The sequence below is a fragment of the Macaca mulatta genome, chromosome 11 (assembly GCF_049350105.2).
Source record: "Macaca mulatta isolate MMU2019108-1 chromosome 11, T2T-MMU8v2.0, whole genome shotgun sequence".
Classification (NCBI taxonomy): domain Eukaryota; kingdom Metazoa; phylum Chordata; class Mammalia; order Primates; family Cercopithecidae; genus Macaca; species Macaca mulatta.
The window spans coordinates 111,778,425-111,803,048 of NC_133416.1; the positions used below are offsets into that span (position 1 = coordinate 111,778,425).

The 24,624-nt window shown below is 45.7% G+C and overlaps 1 protein-coding gene across 2 annotated transcripts in view; it reads left to right on the top strand.

Annotated features, from left to right (window-relative positions):
- Positions 1-24,624, top strand: part of CHST11 (carbohydrate sulfotransferase 11) — a 311,298-nt gene that overhangs the window by 87,579 nt on the left and 199,095 nt on the right.

A 24,624-nucleotide genomic window follows, 5' to 3' on the forward strand; every position in this document is an offset into this window, starting at 1 on the left:
ATTTACTTTCCTCTAGGACATCTATTAGTTCAGCTGTTTTCAATGGTACATCAGCAACATACAGAGGGGATATGCATTAGAAATGAGGGCGAGACTGTAATTTGATAAAACATATCAATTCACTTTGCTGGTTTTTTTCCATACAAAATACAGACAGCAAAGCTGGACAAGCCTTCTTGCCTGACAGGGACATGAAAATGATGGACTGGGAAAGTATCTTCGGGATGAGGGCTCATAAAGGCTGAGAAATGATGCCTTGGAGCTCATGAGAAATAGTATTTGCTCAAACCCTTTCAGGACAAACTATGACCACTTAATTTACTTTAAGTCTGGTATTGATGTCATAGATCCAGTATTTAAGTCTAGTGAGGCCAACTTCTTCTTCATACAGAACTGCCCATGAGTTGATGCCCATCGTTGCATGGTAAAGACTTCCTACTCAATGTGTGGTCATAGGACCAGCAGTATCAGCACCACAGTTTTTAGATGTCAGCAGTGCAGAATCTCAGGCCTCACTTGTCCATGTGATGCACTTGTGTAAATTGTGCACACCTTTGCTTCACTGTTCTTCCATGTCATCCACATCAGCCCATGGTAGCATGTCTCACTCTCTTCCTTTGATCGGGAGGAGTCTGGATTTTGGATCGGGTCAGAACTGTGCTCAACTTGGCTCTGCCTATCTTTTCATTGCTCTGCCTTGCTTTTCTCTTCTATAAAGTGGAGATACCAACAACAACCTCACAGGGCTTTTAGGAGAATATGTATAAAACACTTGGCACAGAGCGAGGCAGATAGAAGATGGTGGTTATTACTGTGATGGCAGTGGTGTTTATGTCCCATCTCCCCTGGTGGTTGTGTGTTCCTTTGAAAGAGCTTCCCTGTCCAGTTCATCTGTCTGTTCCTCCAGGCCCACTTCTCTGTGCCTGGAACATGTTTGATGGCTGAAGGGATAGTTTTGCAGCACTAGCATCTGTACCTTAAGATCCTTGATCTCTGAAAAATTCAGTTTGAGTCAGAGGCAGCAGTCCTAATAACTTTAGCTCCCAAGGGAAGCATTCTAGAAGCTGTTAGGAAACAATTCCTTCACTGTCACGTTCAGGCATGTCCATGGCTGCCCTCTGGTTACATACCACATTGCACGCAGGTGTGTGGAACAAAAAGGGTTAGTTGCTGAAAATATTCTAGCTCAGGGTTTCCATTATCATGTCACTCTGGAATGAGATGGAAAATGAAGAGCTCAGATAACAGGCTTCAATCATCCATCAACTTGGGGAGTTGTCATCTTGGATTGGGATTGTGGTTCTAAGATACAGAAGAGCTAAAACAGCAGAACCTAAGATGGTGGGCTGGTGTCCATAGAAACAGCTGACCAGGCAGGTGCCCAGCATTGAATTAGCATTGGCCTTGAGATACCCAGCATGTGGCTATACCCACAGGTATAACTGTGGGTAGTGAGGCCAAGGAGTTAACAGGGTGGGCTCTGAGGTCCAATGACCTGGGTTGGAATCTTGGCCCTGCCTTCTATCAGTGGGATGACGGGCAAGTTACTTAACTTCACCAACCCGCACCACTCACAAGAACATTAGAACACTGGAGATGGATTTATGCGCTGCCTGGTTGAGTGGCTGTTCAATAGAATTTTAAAAAACCCTTTTGATGCATTTTTAATTTGGAATAGGTTTAGTATTCGAGAAAAGTTGTGAAAATAATACAAATAATTCAGTTTTCATCTATTCCTCCCAGTACCTGCCTTTTTTTTTTTTTTTTTTTTTTTTTTTTTTTTGGGAACCAGGGTCTCTCACTCTGTTCCCTAGGCTGGAGTGCAGTGATGCTGTCATAGCTCACAACAGCCTCAAAGTCCCGAGCTCTAGTGATCCTCACACCTCAGTCTCCTGAATGACTGGGACCACAGGTGCGTACCACCATGTCTGGCTAATTTTTTTATTTTTAGTAGAGATGAGGTCTTGCTATGTTGCCCAGGCTGGTCTTGAACTCCTGAGCTCAAGCAATCCTCCTACCTCAGGCTCCCACAGTGCTGGGATTCCAGGTGTGAGCCACCCACTGTTATTAACGTCTTACATTAGTGTGGTACGTTTGTCATGACTAATGAACTGATATTGATACATTATTATTAACTGAAGACCATATTTTACTCTGATTTTCTTAGTTTTTACCTAATGTTCTTTTCTTATTCTGGAATTCCATACAAGAGATCACATTGTGTTTAGTTGTCATGTCTCCTTGGGCATGTGGCTGTGGCAGTTTCTCAGACATTCCTTATTTCTGGTGATCTTGCCCATTTTGAGGGGTGTTGGTCAGATGTTTTGTAGGACATTCCTCAATTGGGATTTTTCTCATGTTTTTCTCATGAATTGACTGTGGTTTGGGGATTTCAGGAGAAAGACCAGAGAGGTGAGGATCTGTTCTTATCTCATCCTATCAAGGGTGCCTCACCCTCTCAACATGAGTTATCACTGTTGAAGTTGACGTTGGTCTCTTGGCTAAGTAGTGTTTGTTGAGTTTTTCCGTGGTAAAATTGCTCTTTCCCACTCTTTCCATGCTGTATTCTTTGGGAGGAAGTCATTATATTCCGCCTAAAGTTATGAAGAATGTTAAAGAGAATATATATTTTTGAACTTTGCCCATCCATACCTTTTTTCAACATTTTCTATAGCCCACATCCTATTAAAATCCACTTAAATTTCTTTCCTCCACCAGATTGTAATCTCCTTCATGGAAAAAACCAAGGCTGATTTGTGTAAACAATATAGGTTAATTGGCCAAGTGACTTGATATTTCAGATCAGTTTCCCCAATTGCCAATGCATATTCTAGTTCAGTATTATAACATCTGGCAGTGAGACACAGAAATTTACTATCTTTATTTTGAGAAGTGTTGATTTTTGAGTAATTGAGGCCTAGAAAGGCCAAGCAATAATAACAATGAAAGCTCACACTTACATAGCACTTCTTGTATTTCACACATGGTGTCTGCACTCAACATATGCCAACTCATTGAATCCACACAGCAATCCTATAAAGCAGTCACACTTATTCTCCTCATTTTACAGATGAAGACACTGAGGCCAAAATAATTGTCATGCCCAGAGAAGTGTTGCCCAAGGCTACATAGCTAGCAAATTGCAGAGCTAGGCAACAGAATTTTGAAAGCAAAAAGTTATCTATATATCTGCTAGCCGTTCTTCCCTCTACCCACAAGTAGCTTGATAACTCCACTCTTCACTTTTTTCCTGTGTTAGCACAGGGTCCAGACTTTGGAGCACCACAGCCACAGTGTTTATTCCTGGTTCCAGCACTTGCCTGCTGTGTGACCTTGGGCACGTTACTTCACTTCTGTGTCTCTGCAACTGAAAAATGGGGATAATATTGGTACTTCCTTGGGAGGCTTTAATAAGATAATGCACCACACCTAGTAGTTAGCATTTATTTTTATTATGTTTTTTAGCATTTATTACAAATACAACTGCTGTATTTCCTGAATTAAAAGTAGGGGGACATGGATGAAAAACTACAAGTGTTGGTATGGGGATAATAAGATGAAATATTTAAAATAGGGATTGTTTCCTGAAAGTAGGATGGCTGAACAGTGGGATTATAAAATGCTTGTAAGAAAGATGGAGGAGCTAAATTGTGGAAGGGACTGAGAAAACCAGGACATGTTAGGACCCTTAGCACTGAGGAGGGATACAGCTCACACCCGCAGAATTGTCAGCCACAGTGGCATAATTCACAGTGAAGCATAGACTGAAAGACTTTGGTTATCTTTTCAGACTTTTAATAGTTATCTAAATACAGTCGTCCCTTGGTATCCTTGGAGGATTGGTTCTAGACCTCTTATGGATACTGAAATCCACAATGCTCAAGTCCCTATATAAAATAGTGTAGTAGTATTTGTTTTTTCTTTTCTTTAGAGACAGGGTCTCACTACGTTTCCCGACTGGTCTCGAACTTGTGAGCTCAAGCAATCCTCCCACTTCAGTCTCCCGAAGTGCTGGGATTACAAGTGTGAGCCACATACCCAGCCCTAAAATGGTGTATTAGTATTTATTTGCATATAACTTATGTACCTCCTCCCCTATACTTTAATCTCTAGATTACTTAAAATACTTAATACAGTGCCTATACATCACGTCATTTGTGTGATTCAGTGTAGTACTTGTTGTGCAGCAAATTCAAGTTTTGCTTTTGGAACTTTATGGAATTTTTTTCTGAATATTTTCCATCTGAGGTTGGTTGAACCCATGAATGTGGAACCCATGAATGTGGAACGCATGAATATGGAGGCTGATTGTACAGGACAAAAAGTCATAAATAAAATGAATGAATAAAGCCTACTTTTAAATTGATGTATATTTAAAATTTTTTAAATTGTAATTTGGGAGCCATAAAAAAGAATATAGGTAGTGTCTCAGATTTAGGAAAAGTCATTATTTTTAGCTAAGAACCATCAATTCCTAGACCTGTTAATCTTATCTTCACTTTAATCGATAGCTCTGGCAGGCCACTTTTTGGGGAGAGGCATATTTTTTGTAAAGAAAGAATGAAAGTCAGAGAGAGTGTTTATGTGTGCGAGAGACAGGAACCTCGAACCATTGGGCCACAAGGGCAGATCCCCAGTGACGGGAGGTCGCTCTCCTGTACTCCTCCACCCTCACCTGGGTGATCTTGTCGTAGATTCGTGCCTCAGCAGAATCAGAACGATTGATTACATGTCAAAGACCACAAGGGAAACCTGCAGATGGGTGAAACCGCAGGGTTCAGTCTGGGAAAGCCGCGGCTCCATCCTCTCTAATTACAAAATTAATGAGGGCTGGAGGCAAAGGCTCCAGACAGTCCAAGGTGAGCCAGGGAGCATTTTGATGCCCTCAAACAGCTCGCATTTCTTACGTGGTCTTACCTGATCGTGTGTGAATTGAAGTGAAGGGGTGAGGTGGAAATGGAGCTTCCTCTCTAAGATTTTGCTTCTTGAGTTAAGTTTGGGGTCAGGTCAGAAGATGCTTTTTCATCGGTAGTGTTTTGATAGCAAAAGCAAAGAGCCAGTGACAGAACTTTTCAAATGACTCTTAGAAGATGACGCGGCATCCCTGAAGTATCCAGCACACCAGCTTGTAAGAGTAAGGGTTAGAACATGACACATATCACACACAGAATCACACACACACGCACACACACACACATTTTAAAAGCTTTCATGTGCTCTGATCATGCTGTCCTTCTTTTGTGATTAATTGAGAGTCTTTGGCTTTGCTCTGGAGATGCAAAAATCCTTGAGGTGACCTCCACGGAGTGATGTAAACAACAAAGTGATTCATCATGTGTCAGTGAAGTTGACATCTTAAATGACAGTCTGGCTTCACATCCCTTTTGTGGGGTATTTCTTCTCAGAGCCTGCAAGACCCTTTTCATGAAACGTGGTCTGTGTTTGGCTTGCATAGTCATCTCAGTGCAGCTTTTTCTTTTCACTATAACAAAATAACGGTGGTGTTTTCTTTTTAATTCCTTTAGCTTCCTTGCCTGAGTATTAGGAAGCAGTACTCTAACATTTTTTAAATGTCTGTGGTAGGCTAGTGGATATTCTGAAATAGAGTTTTGGCATCGCCTCTTGCTTTCAAATCACCCTGTTGGGGATAGGATATTTACTTTGAATGAATTTGTCTGAATTTTAGAGGCACTCTTGCTTTGCTCCACCTCATGGGGAAATTGGGAAAACAAATGAGAAAAGGGCAGTGCAAATTACTTCAGGTCAGCTGATCTGGAGGGGAAAGAAGTGTCTTAGGAGTAAAGATTGTTATTAGTTAGGCGTGGTGGCAGGTGCCTGTAATCCCAGTTACTCAGGAGGCTGAGGTAGGGAAAATTGCTTGAACCCGGGAGATGGAGGTTGCAGTGAGCTGAGATTGTGCCACTGCACTCCAGCCTGGGAGACAGAGTGAGACTCCATCTCAAAAAGACTGTCAGTTACCAGTTGCTGTACCAGAAGTAATAACTGAATGATACTGCATTTTACTTTATAGCAACTTTCATGTCCACTATTTCATTTTCAGCATCTTGGATGTGTAGGACCAAGTTATGATAAGCAACTAACTTCGTCTTTCCTCAATTGAGAAGAGTGAGGCATGCTTTTAAATGGTAGTGTTGAACATCGTGGAAGATATGCTAACATTTTAGAAATAATCCACATATAGCCACTGTGGGAAATGGTATGGCAGTTCCCCCCAAAATTAAACACAGAATTATCGTGTGGTCCAGAATTCTACTTCTTGGGTATATACCCAAAAGAACTAAAAGCAGGGACTTGAACGGATATTTGTACACCTATGTTCATAGTGGCATTATTCACAATAGCCAAAAGGTGAAAGCAACTCAGGTGTCCATCGAGGGGTGAATGGATAAACCAAGTGTAATATAAACATACAATGGACTGCTATTCAGGCTTAAAATGAAAGAACATTTTGACACATGCTACAACATGGGTGAACCTTGAAGACATGATGCTAAGTGAAATCAGCCAGACACACAAGGACAAATACTGTGTGATCCAACTTCATAACAATGTAAAAAGCACAGGCTATTTTGGGAGAGACACACATGAAACTGGTATCAGTGATTATGCAAAATAGTCTAGGACCTGGAACCCCAGTGTCCAGCACATAGTGTGTGTTCTAGAAATACTAGTGAGTAGGCAGTTGTTGCCTGGGTAGGGTGGGGATAGTGGGGAAGACCAATTTTTCACTGTATAAACCTTTTAGTGTCTCTTGGTTTTCATACCGTGTGGCTTCGTTACCTATTCAAAACATTAACCCTTTAGATCCAGTGGCAGTGCAGGTGGTAAAGGGAGATGTAAGTTCCCATTTAGGACATTTTAGGACCCCCAAGGGTTGTTCCCCTAAAGAGTAGTTGATGATTGCACTAAATCTCTGAGTCATCCTCATGCCAGAGGGGTGTTGGCTGGACAGGGGACAGTGATAACCAGTGTGTTAGTCCATTTGTGTTGCTATAAAGGGATACCTGAGACTGGGCAATTTGTAGAGGAAAGAAGTTTGATTGGCTCATGGTTCTGCAGGCTGTACAAGCATGGCACCAGCATCTGCTGAGCTTCAGGTGAGGCCTCAGGAAGCCTCCGGTCATGGCAGAAGGTGAAGGGGAGCCGGGGTGTCACATGGTGAGAGAGTGAGCAAGAGAGAGGGGGAGGAGGTGCCAGGGTCTTTTAAACAACCAGATCCCACATAAACTCTCAGTGTGAGAACTCACTCCTTACCAAGAGGACAGCACCAAGCCATTCATGAGGGATCCGCCCCCATGACGCAAACACCTCCCACTAGGCCCATGCCCAACAGTAGAGGTCCCATTTCCACATGAGATTTGGAGGGGCAAACCATCCAAACTGTGTCATTCAGTAGTTTTCTAGGCTTACTTTTTATACTAGCACGACAGGCATTGTTGGTAACATGTCATATTTTGTGTTTCCATTTGCTCCTGATAGGGGAGGAGACTAGTGGTCTCTTCTAGCTTTTTATGCTTTTAAATTGTTTTGCAGAGAAATATGGTGTTTCTCCCCAACCCCCTCCCATCCTTCTCATCCCTGGACTTGGCTCAGAGTCTTAACAGGAGTCCAGGAGTATAAGTTGAGGGATATTAACACATTTGGTCAGATCCTGCCTGATGTACTTTATCTATCAGTGGCATCATGAGACCTGACGACAGTTACTGAAGTCACTGTATACTTTTTTCACCTCTTCCTGCCTCTTCCCTTACCCATCTCCCCTGCCCTGGTAACTAACAGATTCCTTCCAGTCAAGGAGCTGATTATTATATTGTTCCCTTCACTGTTTTTGGTAATGATGATTTGGTACACCGGTAATGATGTATCTGAAGCAGGGCATGGAGGTGTGCACCTATAGTCCCAGCTACTCGGGAGGCCAAGGTGGGAGGATCCTAGGAATTCAAGACTAGCCTGGGCAACATAGCAAGACTCCCATCTATGCAAAAAAAATTTAAAAATTAGCCAAGCCTGGTGGCATACACCTGTAGTCCTGGCTACTTGGGAGGCTGAGACGGGAGGACGGCTGGAGCCCAGGAGTTTGAGGCTGCAGTGAGCTATGGTTGAATCACTGCACTCCAGCCTGGGCAACAGAGAGAGACCCTGTCTCTAAAAAAAAAAAAAGAAAGAAATACCTGAAAAGAACTAATTAATGCTCATACATGGAATTTTTGATGAGAACCTTCTGGCTGTAGAGAAAGTATTGGTCAACTGTACTGTGTAGGCTAATTTCTCAGAAAATAATGAGCATAGTTAAGGATAACTGAGAAAAATGTAAACTATGGAGACTGTATCCCATATCAAAATAAAAAAATTGGTGGATAGGGAGAGAGGAGGGTAAGGGAGAAAATGTATTTTGCCATTGTAGAAATCAGAAATTTGGGCAGGGCATGGTGGCTTACGCCTGTAATCCCAGCACTTGGGGAGGACGAGGCAGGTGGACCACCTGAGGCCAGGAGTTCGAGATCAGCCTGGCCAACATGGCAAAACTGTGTCTCTACTAAAAATACAAAAATTAGCTGGGCGTTGTGGCAGGCACCTGTCATCCCAGCTACTCAGGAGGCTGATGCAGGAGAATCACTTGAACCTGGGAGGTGGAGGTTGCAGTGAGCTGAGATCGTGCCACTACACTCCAGCCTGGGTGACAGAGGGAGACTTGGTCTGGAAAAAAAAAAAAAAAAGAAAAGAAATTAGAAATTTGAGCAGTCAATGCTGTGCCCTGGGGGTCGCAGTCCTCCCCTGGAGATAATGGATTTGGTGCTTTCTTTTTGATTTCTCAAAATAATAATAAAGGCATTTTCTCTTCCCTCTGAATTACTGCAGTAAATTTATATGGGGCGGATGTTGGCCTTGACACAGCAATTATGTGGTTTCAAAGTGTGCCGTTGTTTTGCCCTGCAGCTGAAAAATGGGTGGGTTTATTAGATCCGCAGGGCAGTGTCCTTGTTCTGGGAAGGGGGAGGCACGCAGGAATGGCCAGCATTCCTTTTTGCCGGGCTCGTCCCAATGGATGGCAAGAATCCCCCAGAGCCAGGCACAAATCCTGTCTGAGCATCCCTATTATTTACCCTGCAGAGTAAAAGGGAGACAAAGACCCAAGGTGAATTTTGTTACAAATTGAAAAACAAAAAAAATCAATCCATTCATTGCCTTCTTAAATTCTCTGTCATGTTCCTCCACACTCAGAGGTTTAAGGACCTTGAGGGAATGGCCCCTTTGAGGTTGGGGAGGGCGGGGCCCGGCCCCGTGAGCTGCCTCAGGGCTTCTGCAGAGCTGGCCACATGCTGGGCTTTATTGATATCAGGTGTTGTGACCCTTGGACTTGATCGATCATTTCGGCCTTCCCTTGTGGAGCCTGTCCAGGAGAATGGATGTGGACTGTGTTCTGATGGAGGAAACTAAATTGTTCTTGGTGAGGTTTTTGAAAATAATGGTCCTTGTCTCTGAGGTGGGCACATGCTTGGCTGATTGATGGAATATGTGGAAGCCTTGGCTTAAATATAGAACAAATGATACTGAGCTACTTAATCTTGCCCACTATACCACGTTCCATAAAGATGACGCCTTGGTCAGCGCAGGCTGCTGTAACAAACAATCAAAGGCTTATAAACAATAGAAACTTCTTTTTCACAGTCTGGAAGCTGAAAGTCTGGGATCCAGGTGGCAGCATAGTTGGGTGTTAGTGAGGCTCTCTTCTGGGTTTGCAGATGGCCAACTTCTCATTATAGCCTCACATGGGAGAAGGATGGCTGGAGAGCTTTCTAGGGTCTCTCTCTCTTACTACCTCTCTCTCTCTCTCTTTTTTTTTTAAAGCAGTGTCTCACTTTGTCACCCACGCTGGAATGCAATGGTATGATCTCAGCTCACTGCAGCCTCCACCTCCTGGGTTCAGGTGATCCTCCCATCTCAGTCTCCGTGCCCACCCTCTAGGTCTCTTTTATAAAGGCATAAATCCCACTTATGAGGGCTCCACCCTCATGACCTAATTACCTCCCACAGGCTCCACCCTCTAATACCAGCACATTGGGGATTTCGACACACACATTCAGTCCAAAACAGATGAGGAGCCAACATTGTTGAATCATAAGTGATCCATTTTATTTCTTTTTAGTTCTGATTGATGAAGGCTTGTAAAAGGTTTAACTTTCCTGGATTGGGTGCAGTGGCTCACACCTATAATCCCAGCACTTTGGGAGGCTTAGGTAGGAGGATCACCTGAGGTCAGGAGCTCGAGACCAGCCTGGTCAACATAACAAGACCCCACCTCGACAAAAAAAAAAAAATTAGCCAAGCATGGTGGTGCATGCCTGTAGTCCCAGCTACGTGGGAGGCTGAGGCAGGAGTATCACTTGAGCCCGGGAGCTCAAGGTTGCAGTGAGCTATGATCTTGCCATTGCATCCCAGCTTGGGTGACAGACCCTGTCTCAAAAAAAAAAAAAAAAAAAAAAAAAAAGATTTAAATTTCCTTTTTAAGTTTTTCTTAGCTAGCATAATAAGGGATAGTCTGAGCAACTCAGAGTGCCTATTTAGAAAGCTCTGGGTTTTGCTTCAATATGAATGGAAAAGCAGGTTGTGACAGTTAGCACAAAAGGGCACGCACTCTCAGAAAGGGCCATTGCAGTACCTGGTGATCTTTTCTTCCAGGATGGAGAAAAGTTCCTTCTTGTCAGGCTACTTCCTGATAGGTTCCTGCAGCTGCTTTGATCCAACCTCCTCTTTTCCCCACTGGACAAAACCAAAACAAAGCAAAACAAGTCCAAAAACAAAAGAGAAGTCGGGATAGGACCAGCCACGTGTGTACCCTTGGGCGGTTGGTACATGCTCAGGGCATGAGCCCAAACTTGCTGTGACAAGTACGGTCCCAGGCTGTGCCTTTTAGAACAGTGTCTTCCCAAGTACTAGTGAAGTGGTGCTGGTGCTGAGATTTCCAAAGACTGTCTTTGCAGAGCAGGATTTCTGATTCTGACAGAAACCAAGGGGAGAACTCACTTTTTCTATTAAAAAAAATTATCAGTAATAAAGCACTCAGGTCTTCCACCACTCTTGCAGATACTGATGTTTTTCTCTAGCTGAGTCTAGGAAGGAATACGAGTTTATAGTGTGGTGCCAGTAAGGTTGGAATTTTCTGTGATAGGGGAGTAATTGGGACAGGTATAAATCGTAAGATCTTCCCGGGGACTGGATACAGGAAAAAGGAATGCAGCCCCAGAAAGGGAGGTGTGCAGTTGCAGGCAAATGGACCAAGGATTGCCAAGTGGATTGGAGCCCAAGTCTTCAGGTTTTCAAGTGGGTAATTAGAACAGGAAGGAGCCAAACACAGGCCTGCTGGCGCCAGGAGCAGCAAGATTTTCCATTCAGGTTGCGTCGTCTCAGAGCTAAGATGGGTGCATGGGAGTATTTCCCTGGCCAGTTAACAAATGCAAGCATACCGTGTCCATGACTGTGGGTGCAGGGAGCAGAGTGTAGGCAGATGAGCAAATGGGGTTTCCATTCCTGAGCAACAAGAAGTCTTAGGCTAAATGGTGAGTACCTCTGCAAAAATGAGAGAATAGCACAACACGGCATAGCTGAGTAGTGCATTGCATGGTTTTGCTTCCAAGTGCCAGCATCTCTGACACCACCAGCACACTCTGGCGTCAGGATCTTGGGTTTATATTCTGGCTACTCAAACTGTGTGGCCCTGAGCAAATTCTTTAATCTTTTTTGGGTTTCAATTTCCATAGCTATAAAGTGCGAATAGTTATAGTATCGATCTCATGAATTTATTATGAGAATTAGATTATTTTCTCTGTGGATAAAAAGAAAAAGGTCTTTTGCCCCTGATTCTTGCTTTGGAATACAGTCTTGATCCCCAGAAGTGTGGCAGCTCTCTTGTACACATGATGAAGAGTGTGAAGGGGAAAAGTTGATATGCCAACGATGGTGGATGAGAGTGGTGAAGCTGTTAGGATCCTTGATGACTGTGGGGTGGCCAAAGCTGACCTCCCACCTTCAGACTTTCTGAAATCAACCACTGATGTTTGGGCTTTCTGTTACTTGCAACCAAGCATATCTTAATTGATGCAGGCTTGTTGCCAGACTGTAAACTCATTGAGGGAAGAGACATGTCTTATTCACCTTTGGGCTCTCAAGGCCAGCCTAACCTAATGCATGGCACACAGTAGGTGCTTAGTGGTTTATGATAGGAAGATGTGTGGTTAGAAAGAGGGGAAGGAGGCAAGGAGGCGGGTAGAAGTGATTGCTGGTAAACATTTAACAATTAGATCTCTGGGGAAAAATTCTGATTTGTAGCATTTGCCAATTTCCATGGTGTAAATATTCCTATCATGGCTGATTTCATGCAACCAGTGTGATGTCAGTGAGCTCAATGTTGGGAAGAGATGATCACAATCAGTTCTTGTGAATTGGTACAGCCCAGCTGCAGCTTACCACTAGAAGGACAGGGAAAAAGAAAGGGAGAGAGAAAAGAGAAGAAAATTTATTATTAAAATTAATATTAATCATGGTAATGATGCTAACAATGTTTAAACTTTATTGAGAGCTTACTCTGTTCCAGGTTCTTCAGGTCCCTCCTAAGTCTTCCCTTTGCATCTCATTGACCATAACTGGGTTGCATGGCCTTTCCTAGTTGCAGGACAGGCAAGGAAAGTTTGGCAAAGGAAAGTGGCAGTGTTGTGTCTTGCTTGGGCCATTCAGGTATCATTCCTTAGGGCAGGGCCCCTTGCCTCCCTGAACGCAGGCAGGCAACTGTCAGCCAAACAGGAAGAGGACTGTGGGATAAGCAGCCAAGACTCTCTGAAAAGACAAGACCTTTCAAGTAGAATGGATTATTTTTCAGACACAAAGTTGCCTTTTCAGCAAAGTGAACTAGCCTCCTCATCATCAAAATTCTAAAATTTCTCACTACCTTCTTTCGTTTCTGTGGATACCACTCCAAACATCATAAACTGATCTGGTCCTTCATATAGAATGGTTGGTGTTCTGAACCAAACAGATCCCAACCACAGTGATAAATGAGGTGGGGAGACGGGAAATCTATGCAGCTTTTCAAAATATGATTGCAATAAAGCATCCAGAAGTGAAAACTGGAGCCTCCTGCATGCAGATTCCCCATGTGTGAGTCAGGCTGTGCAGTCCTGCATGGGCTGGAGTGGGGCCGGCTCTGGCAGGAGTGAGGTGGAGAGAGGGAGGTGGTGGGCATGTCAACTGCAAAGTTCCTTCATTACACATCGGCATGCTCCTTTACACGTCCTGCCGGGCTAGTTGCTCACAGTGGAGAGTCTGGAGTTACTGCAATTCTGTGGCAGGCGAAATATATAGAATAAAAGAAAATGCCTTCATTGGGACTGTTGTTGGGAGAAAGAGGGCAAGAACTGTTCTAAGGGATATTTCTGTAGTCTTAGCATCCTCTTCATAATTTTTGCAGATTTTATATCCTGTTGTCAGTTTCTTTAAAAAACAAACAAAAGAGATTACAAGTGATTTATGGGTTCCACCTCTTAAGAGGCTCAGCGTGGGAAAACAGAGGAAGGGAAGAAATCAATATACGGAGATTAACAATTCTGGTAGGAGGCACCATGTGATGGACAGGCCTAAACTTCCCATTGAAGCTGGTTGGAAGGCCGAGGCAGGAGGATTGCTTGAACCCAGGAGTTTGAGACTGCCCTGAGCAACATAGAGAGACCCCTGTCACTACAAAAAATAACAAAAATTAGTCAGGTGTGGTGGTGCGTCCCTGTAGTCCCAGCAAGGTGGGAGGCTCTCTTGAGCCTGGGAGGTGGAGGCTGCAGTGAGCTGTGTTCTCGCTATTGCATTCCAGCCTGGGCAACAAACCGAGACCCCATCTCCAAAAAAAAAGATGACTGATTTGGAAGACATGGACCCTGTTTTGAAACGATGACTCACTTCAGCTAGAGAAGAAGCCTGGTGGCACCCAGGTGAAAAGAGGCCACTCATTATTTCTCAGCAGGCTGTAAATTGCACTGGGAGTCAGAATCAATACCTACCTGACCTCTTTGGGCTGTTGGTAAAACTGGAGTCACCCCTTGTGGCTGTGCCGAGTTGATGTCCAGAAGAACATTGGTTGGAGGCGACGGTTCTTTTTAGACTTACGACCCCCAGTGCAGGAGTAGCTTGGTTCTTTGTTGTTTGATAGTGTTTCCTGGGTCAGCTGGCATTTCCCCATGTGGCCTGACCTCCTGTGTTGTAAAGGCAAAACTACTTTAAGTTAGAGACCAGCGTCTGGATATTCAGTCATCAGCCAAATATTTTGATCTTTTTCTGAGCAGAATGGAAAATGTCCTGCTTTGAACTCTGCCTCATTCCTCGAAGGCAGGGGTTGGCAAACTTTGTTTTTCAAGAACCAAGCAGTAAACTTTGGGTGTTGCAGACTATACAGTCTCTGTCACAACTTTTCAACTGTGCAGTTGTAGAGTGAAAGCATCTATAGGCAATAAGTAAACAAATGAGTGTGGCTGTCACTCAATAACACTGTTCACAAAAACAAGCAGTGGGAAGGATTTGGCCCACATGCCATTGTTTACCAACCATGATTCTAAGGGGTCTTGGATGGAATGGAAACCTCTCTCTTGCCCATATGGATCCTAATGCATTTTAAAAGTCAGTGCACTGTTTGGCTAAGAGACACTTCCTCACCTGAAATCAGAGTGAAGAGCAAAAAGGGACAGTGAACTCCTTCTTATTATCATTGGCGCTCCAGGGGTAAAAGAGGAAGAAGATGTCGTTGGGCCACTTTATGTAAGTATATATACTTGGATGGTGCAGGCTTTGAACTTCTCACTGAGTGAAAAGTGTCTACCTCTTTTGTGTTAGCCGGCTGGCCAAAGTTTAACTTTCCTCTAGGACTTCACTAAATCCTCATGTCTGTAGTTTTTTTTTTTTTCTCTTCTCTTTCTAATAGCCTGGTTAAAGAGGAAAATAAGGTGAGTGCCGATGGTCCCTACTTGAGGCACACTACAGCTTATTTCTTAGCACTTTTTGGGCTTTGGCCTATTTCAAAGGCGACCTACTCTGTCATCTTGAAGTATGGGTTGGGATTCACTTGCATATCCTTCCAGACTGGGGATGGCTCTATTAAGAAAGGAAAGCAGTTTCCAATTTTACAAATGTTACGATTTCCCCAGCAGACTTTCGACAGGAAAAATTAATAGGCAACTGCATGTTGCCTCAATCTATTTTCACATTAAGACCCAGAAGGAGGTGTGGGGTCAAGCTGACACCTCTTAGATCCGCACACCAGGGTGAGGGCCTCCAAATGCTGACAGCATCATTCCAGCAGGTAGTGTGCAGGGAAGTTGGCTGGTTTTCAACGTATGTCCTGTGACTGCTTGCTTTTGTAAGCATGTGTTGGCTATAGATGGTTAGAAAGGTCAGCTTCGAGTGACAAAAGCCCTAGCTCATGTTGCTAGAATCACTTAGTTTCAATCCCTTTGAGGTCTTGAAAGAAGAAATGAGATAATCACCCTCCTTGTTTCCGACTTGCGCTGTGCCAGTGTAACTTAGAAGGGCATCCTCTCTGTGAAAAGACTGGATTTACATATTTTGCTAATTACAGCTGTCAGATTCCTCGAAGTGATTTAAGGGTGGGGAGGCCTAACAAGTGTGAAGAGTATTTTTAGCCAAGTTGTGTGGGTTTGATAGCCATTTGGGGACTAGTAATTGAATCTAAAGCTTCATGTGAGGCCGTACGGAAGTGGTGCGAGGCAGAAGGAGACCGCGATTGGGCGACGTAGGTGTGGGGCAGCTGTGGGGTGATTTGATCCTGGTGCGGGCCGGTGGTCTCTTTACCTGCTGTGACAGCTGTCACTCAGCCTGCTTTATGGGGTGTGAAATTGACACCTTCTCTTCTGTCTGGGTGCTGGAAGGGGTGCAGTTGGGACTGGAAACTTGATCTGCAGAGTATTTGTTTATTCATTCAACAAGCATTTTTTTGAGTAAATTAGAGTTTCTCGAACTTTCTTGTACACCCAGGATCACCAGGCAGTCTTCTTAACATGCGGATCCTGTTAGTAGATCTGGGGTGGGCTGAGCATCTGCCTTTCTAACATGCTTCTGGGTGATGTCGATGCTGATGGTCCAGGGACCATACCCCGACTCAGAAGGCTTAACATTATATTCCACTTTGGTGTGACAAGATGAAACACTTGAGCTTGTTTCTGCCTCAGGACCTTCCTTTCCCATTTGCCCAGATGTTCTTCCTCTGGATCTTTTTTGTTTTTTGTATTTTTTGTTTTTCTTTGAGACAGGGTCATACTCTGTCACCCAGGCTGCAGTGTGGTGGCATGATCACAGCTCACTACACCCTTGACCTCCTGGGCTCAAGCCATCCTCCCACTTCAGCCTCCTGAGTAGCTGGGACTACAGGCACACACCACCACACCTGGCTAATTTTTCATTATTTTGTAGAGACGGGTTCTCACTATATTGCCCAGGCTGGTCTCAAACTCCTGGGCTCAAGTGATCCTCCTACCTTGGCCTACCACAGTGCTGGGATTACAGGTGTGAGCCACCATGCCCAGCCTTCCTCTAGATCTTTACTCGGCTGTCTTCCTTTCATTCCCATCTCAGCAAAAACGTCGCCACCTAGAGAAACTTTGTTTTCTCCCGTGGCCCAAATCTAAAGTAGCTCCCACTGCCTGTTTTAGCTCTTAGAAGACAGCCTCTGAGATGATCTTGTTTTGTATTTCTCTCTGTCTCTGTGAGAAGAGGAGCTCTGTGAGAACAAAGCCCTTGCACTTGTCTGTCTCTGTCCAATGCTGTTTCTTCCTCCCACCCTTGGCTGAGCCTAGCGGGATGCCTAGCACATAGTGGGTACTCAAATTGTGTTGAGAAGGTCGCAATTCCTATCTCCAAGGGTTCCACTGACTAGAATGAGAGATGGAAAACTCAGTAACTAGTTATAACCGTGGTGTTGAAAAGCAGTGTGAGAAGGAGTAGACCCCAGGTTGTCTGGGTTCTAATCCATGTGACTCTAAAATCTCTTGTGCCTCAGTTTTCTCCTTAAAATGAGGTGAAGTAACAGTACCTTTCTTGTACATCTGATGTGAGGATTAAATGAGCTAATAAACGTAAAGCCTGAGCAAAGTACCTGGCATAGAGTGGACCATCAGGAAATGTTAGTTGCAATGAGGAGGATGATGAAGATGATGGAATGGTGGTGGGGATGCTCATGGTGATAGTTACAGAGGGAGAGCCTAACTTTGCAGGGAGGGCTTCACATAGGAAGCGCACTTTGAACTGAATTCCCAAAGGCAAGTAGTAATGCCTTAGGGCAGTGTCTTAGTTACCATTGCTGTTTTATTAGTCCGATCTTACACTGCTTTAAAGAACTACCTGAAACTGGGTAATTTATGAAGAAAAGAGGTTTAATTGAACTACAGTTCCACAAGCTGTACAGGAAGTATGGCTGGGAGGCCTCAGGAAACTTACAATCATGGCAGAAGGCAAAGGGGAAGCAAGCACATCTTCACATGGTGAAGTGAGAGAGAGAGAGAGAGTGAGAACTGGGGGGGAAGTGCCACACCCTTAAACCATCAGATCTTGTGAGAACTCACCATCATGAGAACAGCAAGGGGGGAAATCTGCCCCCATGATCTAATCACGTTCCAATGTTAGGTTCCTCCCCTAACATTGGGAATTACAATTCAACATCAGATTTGGGTGGGGACACAGAGCCAAACCATATCAGCTGCATAACAAATTGTCACAAATCTAGCAGCTTAAAAGAACACACATTTATTATCTCACAGTTTTTGTGGGTTAGGAACATAAGCACAGCTTAGATGGGCCCTCTGCCTTAGGGTCTCTCTCTGGCCTCAGTGAAGGTATCAGCCAGGGCTGGGGTCTCATCAGAAGGCTTGACTGAGGAAGGATCCACTTCTAAGCTCACATGATTGCTGGCAGGTTTTGATTCTTGCCATGTTGGTTGGTGTCTCTGGTCAGCTCACAACAAGACAGTTTACTTCATCAAAGCCATAAAGACAGTGATGGCACAAGGGAAATTATAATCTTACATAATGTAATCATGAAAGCAATATGTCCTCACCTTTGCTGTATTCCATTATTTAGAAGCAAGTTAGGCTAGCTTATGCCCAAGGGGGAAGGGGCATTACACAGGCTGTGAATACCAGGATTTAGGGGTCACTGGGGGTTGTCTTAGAATCTTTCCACCATAGATAACAAGAGGGTACCAAGGGTTTGACAGGAGGGGCAATCCAGGTAGAGGGAACAGCTTGTGCTAGGGCCAAGAGACAGGAGCACCATGTCCTAGTGAGGAAATGCTCATCTTGATGGGCCTGGCTGACTGGTGATTGGCAAAGTGATTGGAGATGGGGGTAAGACTGGGAGCAAGGATGCATGGGCTCTGGTGCTGGTGTTACTGCTCCTGGTGATGAGTCAGGGTATGTTCCTTGCTCTGGGCTTCCATTTCCCCAGCTGCATAAAGCAAGAGGCATGTCCTGGATCAGGCATTTTCACACTGGGTACCCAGGAATCTGAGTCCCCACAGAGAAATCTCAGGGGCTGCTGGGGAGGATGGAGGAGGAGTGAGCATCTACTGCCTCTTTGCCAGAGCACCTCTGCTTCAATCTGTGCAATACTGAGATTTCTGTATATGATTTTCTTTCAACAGAGGCTTCCATGACTTAAAAACAGGTGAAAATGCCAGCACTAGCTGCCCTCAGAGAGCCCTCTTATGCTGACCACATGTGGTTCTCTTATGGTTCCTATGGGCTTGAGCCAGGACCAAAACCTAAGACCCTGAGGCAGCCAACCAATGATATTGCTTTCCCCATCCAGAATCAGGAAAAAGGGGGACTTGAGGCTGTACTGGGGTCAGTGGAGAGGTATGTTACTGAGTTACTGGAAAATCCAGTTTCCGAGCGTGTGATCTCAACTATTTCATTCATTCACTCACTCAGTTGTTCATTTGTTCTTTTACTCACTCAGTGCTGTGTTAGGCAAATGGCAGTGAGTGTTAACAGGGGCTTTATCAAGTCCACCTCCAAAATGTTTTGTCAGTGCCAAGCTTGTGAAATAAGATACTCTGATTCCAGCCACATCAGGGAGTCAGGTAGCAGCCGAGGTTGTGCACACCTTGTGGCTTGCTCTCTGGAGGAAGGGCACCGTATCAGGAGCAGTGCCTCTGTTCTCTGGCGGAACCCATGGGAAACAGTATCTGTGGGAATGGTGGGCAGAGTGGGGAGTGAAGATGAGTAGGCTAAGGACGAGTTGACCCACAGAAGGGAGAAATATATTTTTGTAATAGGGATTTTACTTTTTAGATTTGTGAGTTAAATGTCTGTCATCTGGAGTGACCTGAGAAGATATTTCTTTCATTTTCTAGACAGGAGGCACACACCTTTCCTTCTGCCTCTTTCCCCGTCATTTCCTGTCTTCTCTGCATATTTTTAACTTTATAAAAGATGCTGTTCTGTGTAGGACTCAGAGAAACAGCTGGTTCTCTCTGCTTTGGGAACTAATTGCCACTCCCCAGCTGTGGGATCTTGGACAAGTGGCTCAACCACCCTGAACTCAGGGGTCCAGGATGGGGGTTGGGCACCACAATTTCTGAGCCCCTCATGGCCGTGCCTGGGAGGCTGGGTTCTGCCTGACTGCTGAGTCCGGAAGCATTAAAATTCATTGTCTTCCCTGGAGCCAACTCTAGGCTCCATTAAACAGCTGGTCCCTGAGGCAGATGGAGCTGGCAAGGGGCCTGTTCTTAAAAGCAACAGGTTGTGTGTTGGCAGCCGCACAAAGGCAGCCTTGCGGGGATCCAGCCCCTGCCGCTCTCCGGGCAGGGAGTCCAGGTGGATGAGAAAGGAAGGTGCCTGTCCCCCTGGGAAGGAAGGGAGAGGGATTACCGTCAGGTGGTGGGAGGGGCAGCTCTCCAGAATCAGACCCTGGGACACTTGACCGAGGCAGCTCCACTCTTTGGGGTCTCAGCAGTGCAGGTGTGGAGCACATGCAGCGATGAGCTTTGGCGGGACCAGAAAGATCCCCCTCCCCCAGAAAGACAAGGCACAGGAATAACAGCAGCTGATGCTTGTTAATTTTTTATTCTGTGTAAGTTAGTTACATATATTATCTCTAGCATCTAAGACAGTGTGGGGCCCCGTGGGGCCCCATTTTACAGAGGAGAAACTGAGGCTTTGAGGCCTCAGGAGACTTATTCTAGGTGGTTCAGCTGGCTCCAAAGCCCCCCTTCTCCCAGCTAAGGGATTATACAAGAGAGACAGGAAGAGGATCCGTATGATCCTGGAGTTTGGCAGGGTGGATATATTAGGTTCCCAGGGCTGCCATACAAATTCCCATTATCATAAAGCGGGTTGCTTGAAACAGACATTATCCTCTCATGGTTCTGGAGGCTGGAAGTCTGGGATCAAGGCTTGGTTCCTTCTGGAGGCTCTGAAGAAGCATCTTTCCCACGTGTCTCTCCTGGCTTCTGTGTTCGTTGGCAGTCCTTAGTGCTCCCTGGCCTGTAGACGTGTCTCCGTAGTCTCCGCCTCCATCCTCACCTGACAGTCTGCCCTGCGTGTTCTGTCTTCACACTGTCTTCCTTCCATGTGTGTCTCTGGGTTCAGATTTCCCTCTGCTTGGGTTGGGTGTGGTGGCTCATGCCTGTAATCCGAGCACTTTGGGAGGCCAAGGTGGGCGGATCACCTGAGGTCAGGAGTTTGAGACCAGCCTGGCCAACACAGTGAAGCCCCGTCTGTACCAAAAATACAAAAAATTAGCCGGGTGTGGTGGCATACACTTGTAGTCCTAGCTCCTCAGGAGGCTGAAGCAGGAGAATCGCTTGAACCCGGGAGGTGGAGGCTGCAGTGAGCTAATATTGCACCACTGGGTGCCTGGGCAACAGAGCGAGACTCTGTTTCAAAAAAAAAAAAAGAGATTTCCCTCTTCTTGTAAGGACACCAGTCATTGGAGATTGGATTAGGGCTCACACTACTCCAGTATGACCTTATCTTAACTTGATGACATTTGCAGAGACCCTGTTTCCAAATAAGGTCACATTCATAGGTGCTGGTTGGTCTGGACATTTATTTTTCACGGACAAAATTCAACCCACAACAGTGGGGATGGCTGTAAGGCGGGAATGTGCAGGGGTGAGGTTGGGCTGAAGGGAAGTGAACTCACTTCTGCCTCTTTCTGGTTCTCTGGGCTGTGTACCGGGGAACAGGGCTCCTTCACCGCTCATCACCAGCTGGGAACCTGGAGGCTGGAGAGGCCAGGTCATGAGGGGCTTATAGGCCTTGGTAAAGGCTTTGGACCTGATCCTGGACTAGGCAGAGGAGAGCCATTGAAGGAGCTGAAGTGGAGGTGTGTATGGTCAGAATGCATGGTGAGCACTGGGAGGGGGACGCATGGGGCGGGGACAGGAGAGGCAGGGCACTGGCCTGGGTTTCAGATAACAACAGCCCAGGGGAGAGGAACGGGGCCCAAAGCTCAGAGGGGAGAGGAGGGCGGCTGAACGGGAATCCAGGTGGTCAGGTGGGCAGGCCTTGGTCTCAAAGGGAGAGGGCGGGAGAGGAGGGAATATTTGTTGAGTGAATTGAAGGAGTCTGTAGCGAAGGAGGGTGGTTGTCCCTAGGAGGAGCAAGAGCATGGTGGGAGGGAAGGAGGTGGGGAGAGAGGTGAGGAAACCGGTTCACTCCATCTTACCAACGGCGGATTCTTCTCCCAGGGAAATGTGGGAACCAAATTAATCCTGAAGCTTCCCCAGGTTTCTGTGATTCTCAACCAGTGTGGGCTGGAGCAATCAGAGAAGGCTTCGTGGGGGTGTAGGTCTGACTTGTGGGAAGGAAGTACAGAGGCAGGAAAGCAGGGGGTGCATTTCAGGGGTAGGGACAACCTGTACAGAGGCTCAGAGCTGGAGCCGAGTGCAATTCCACCCAGGGCCAGACAGGACCAGCTCTGCTGTGCGGAGAAGACCTTTTCCAGCCGCAGCAGCAGCTCCTGTCCTCCAGCCGTGGAGATGTGCAGTTATTCCCCCTCATCAATATTTCAGCCTTGACTTTCACAGAACACCCCCTCTGCCTCTGCCTCCCCCAGCAGCCTGGGTGACTACAGGGAAGAGCTGATGCCGTCCCTGCTGGTGGGCATGCCAGGGCCAGAGTGGGACCTCTCGAAGCCTTCGCACCTGTCTGTGACTTGAGACAGATGAGACTTCTTGAAATTGAGCCCCCAGCCCTCTGCCTGGCTGTCTCCTAGGCCCCATCTCTGCACCTGTCTTTATGATTTGTTTTAAGGAAAAGCTGGGGAGGGGGCTTGAAGTCTCCTTATTCTCTGAATGATATTCATCTGAATTGTACCAATTCCTGCAAATTGGAGGCTCCCATGTCTGTACCCTCCCCCGCCCTCTCCCCTCCCAGAGTGTACAGAAGTAATTCTGTTGCCTATTGTCATTCTCTCTGTTTAGCAGAAATTCTTTTTTTTTTTTTTTTCTCCTCGAGATAGGTTCTCACTCTGTCACCCAGGCTGGAGTACAGTGGCACGATCTTGGCTCACTGCAACCTCCACCTCCTGCTTTCAAGCGATTCTCCTGACTTAGCCTCCCAAGTAGCTGGGACTACAGGTGCACACCACCACGCCCAGCTAATTTTTGTATTTTTTGGTAGAGACAGGGTTTCACCATGTTGCCCAGGCTGGTCTTGAACTCCTGACCTCAAGTGATCTGCCTGCCTTGGCCTCCCAAAGTACTGGGATTACAGGCTTGAGTCAGTGCACCTGGCCTAGAAATTTTTAATTCTAAGTCTTGGGCACCAGGAGCATCTGTAATAGAGACTTTTCAAAAATGATTTTAGGTTTCTATGTGGGTGACTGCTTCCTAAGCAGGTGAGTCACAAACCCATCTTAACATCACAGCTGCATTCTCCATTGGAGGTGGGTGGAATCTGCTGCTGGACCGTAGGCTTCTGAGGCAGCCGTGTGTCTTACAACGTTGTGTTCCCACCGAGAGGGAGGAGCTGTGCTTCCCCAATATCCATCAGTGGGGTGGGAACAGGGACGGTGTTTTGTCTTCTGTGCTTCTGGAACACTGTGGGGACTCTCCTAGCACTTCTGGGCTGGGGTTCTTCTCTAGGTATTGCCTCTCTAAGCTATAAACTCAAGGGCAGGCATAGTATTTTGGTTTTTGGTTTTCAGTTGCTGTATCCTCAGAGCCTAGCACACTACTTGGCATGTAGTAAATGTTCAACAAATTAATTCGTCCACTCACTTCTCAAATACTTACTGAGCGCCTACTCTGTGCCAGGCTTCATTCCAGGACTAAGGAGATAGCATTAAAGTAAACAAAGGCCCTCCCTTCATGGAGCCTCCATGCTGGTGGGGAAGACAGACTATCAACAAGTGAACACAGCTGGGCACGGTGGCTCATGCCTGGAATCCCAGCACTTTGGAAGGCCGAGGCGGGTGGATCACCTGAGGTCAAGAGTTCAAGACCAGCCTGACCAACATGGTAAAACCCCCTCTCTAATAAAAATACAAAAATTAGTCGGGCGTGGTGGTGGGCACCTGTAATCTCAGCTTCTCTGGAGGCTGAGGTGGGAGAATCACTTGAACCCGGGAGGCGGAGGTTGCAGTGAGCCGAGATCATGCCGTTGCACTCCAGCCTGGGGCAACAACAGTGGCACTCCATCTCAAAAAGATAAAATAAAATAAAAAAACACACGCGTGGTAAATAATGTAATTTGGGGTAATGAAGAATGCCATTTAAGTGGAGCAAGGAAATGGAGTGGTGAAGTGGGAAAACTATAGGTTGGTGCAAAAGTAATTGTGGTTTTTGCCATTTTAAAAGTAATGGAGAAAACAGTAATTCCTTTTGCACCAATCTAATATTTTGGAAGGTACCATTGAGGAAGTCTTCGCTGAAGGGAGGCTTTTGAGCAGAGACTGAAGGGATGGGAAGGGTGAGCCATGGGAATTTCTAAGGGAAGAGTGTTTGTGGCAGAGGGAATACCAAGGATGAAGGCTCAGAGGTGGGGAAGAGCTGGGCATGTTAGAGGAATGATGAGGCTGGATTGGATGGGAGAGGCAGGCAAGGGTTAGATTATGTAGGGTCTTAACGGTCAAGGTTGGGTGTTTACTTGATTATAATCCAGGTTAGTATTGACCAGATGCACATCAAAGGCCTGCAGGAAACCAAATTAGTATTGAAAAAAGATAAGGCAGTTGTATTAATATGATTCTATTCAACCATGTTTGCAGTTTACCTTCTGCTCATAGACAGGCATTGCTTTGTAGTTAACCTAGGAATTCAACATGGCAGAGCAGTGGGAAGGTTTGGTTGAGCCGTAGCGGGGCTCATGGTACCTTCTAGGGATTCAGTCTTGGATGGGGTGAATTTGATGTGTGCTATTCAAACTCAAAACCATGGATCAGCACCGGGAAGCATCTTGAGATAGGGGCGGGAAGGGATGGTCATGCCCCAGCAGGCGGCATTACTACTTTATGGCACTTTATAATTGAGCAGCAGAAAAGGCACGAGACTTGAATTTGAAAGATAAGGGTTCAAGTTCCAGTTCTCCCACTTAGGGAGTGATGTTGGAT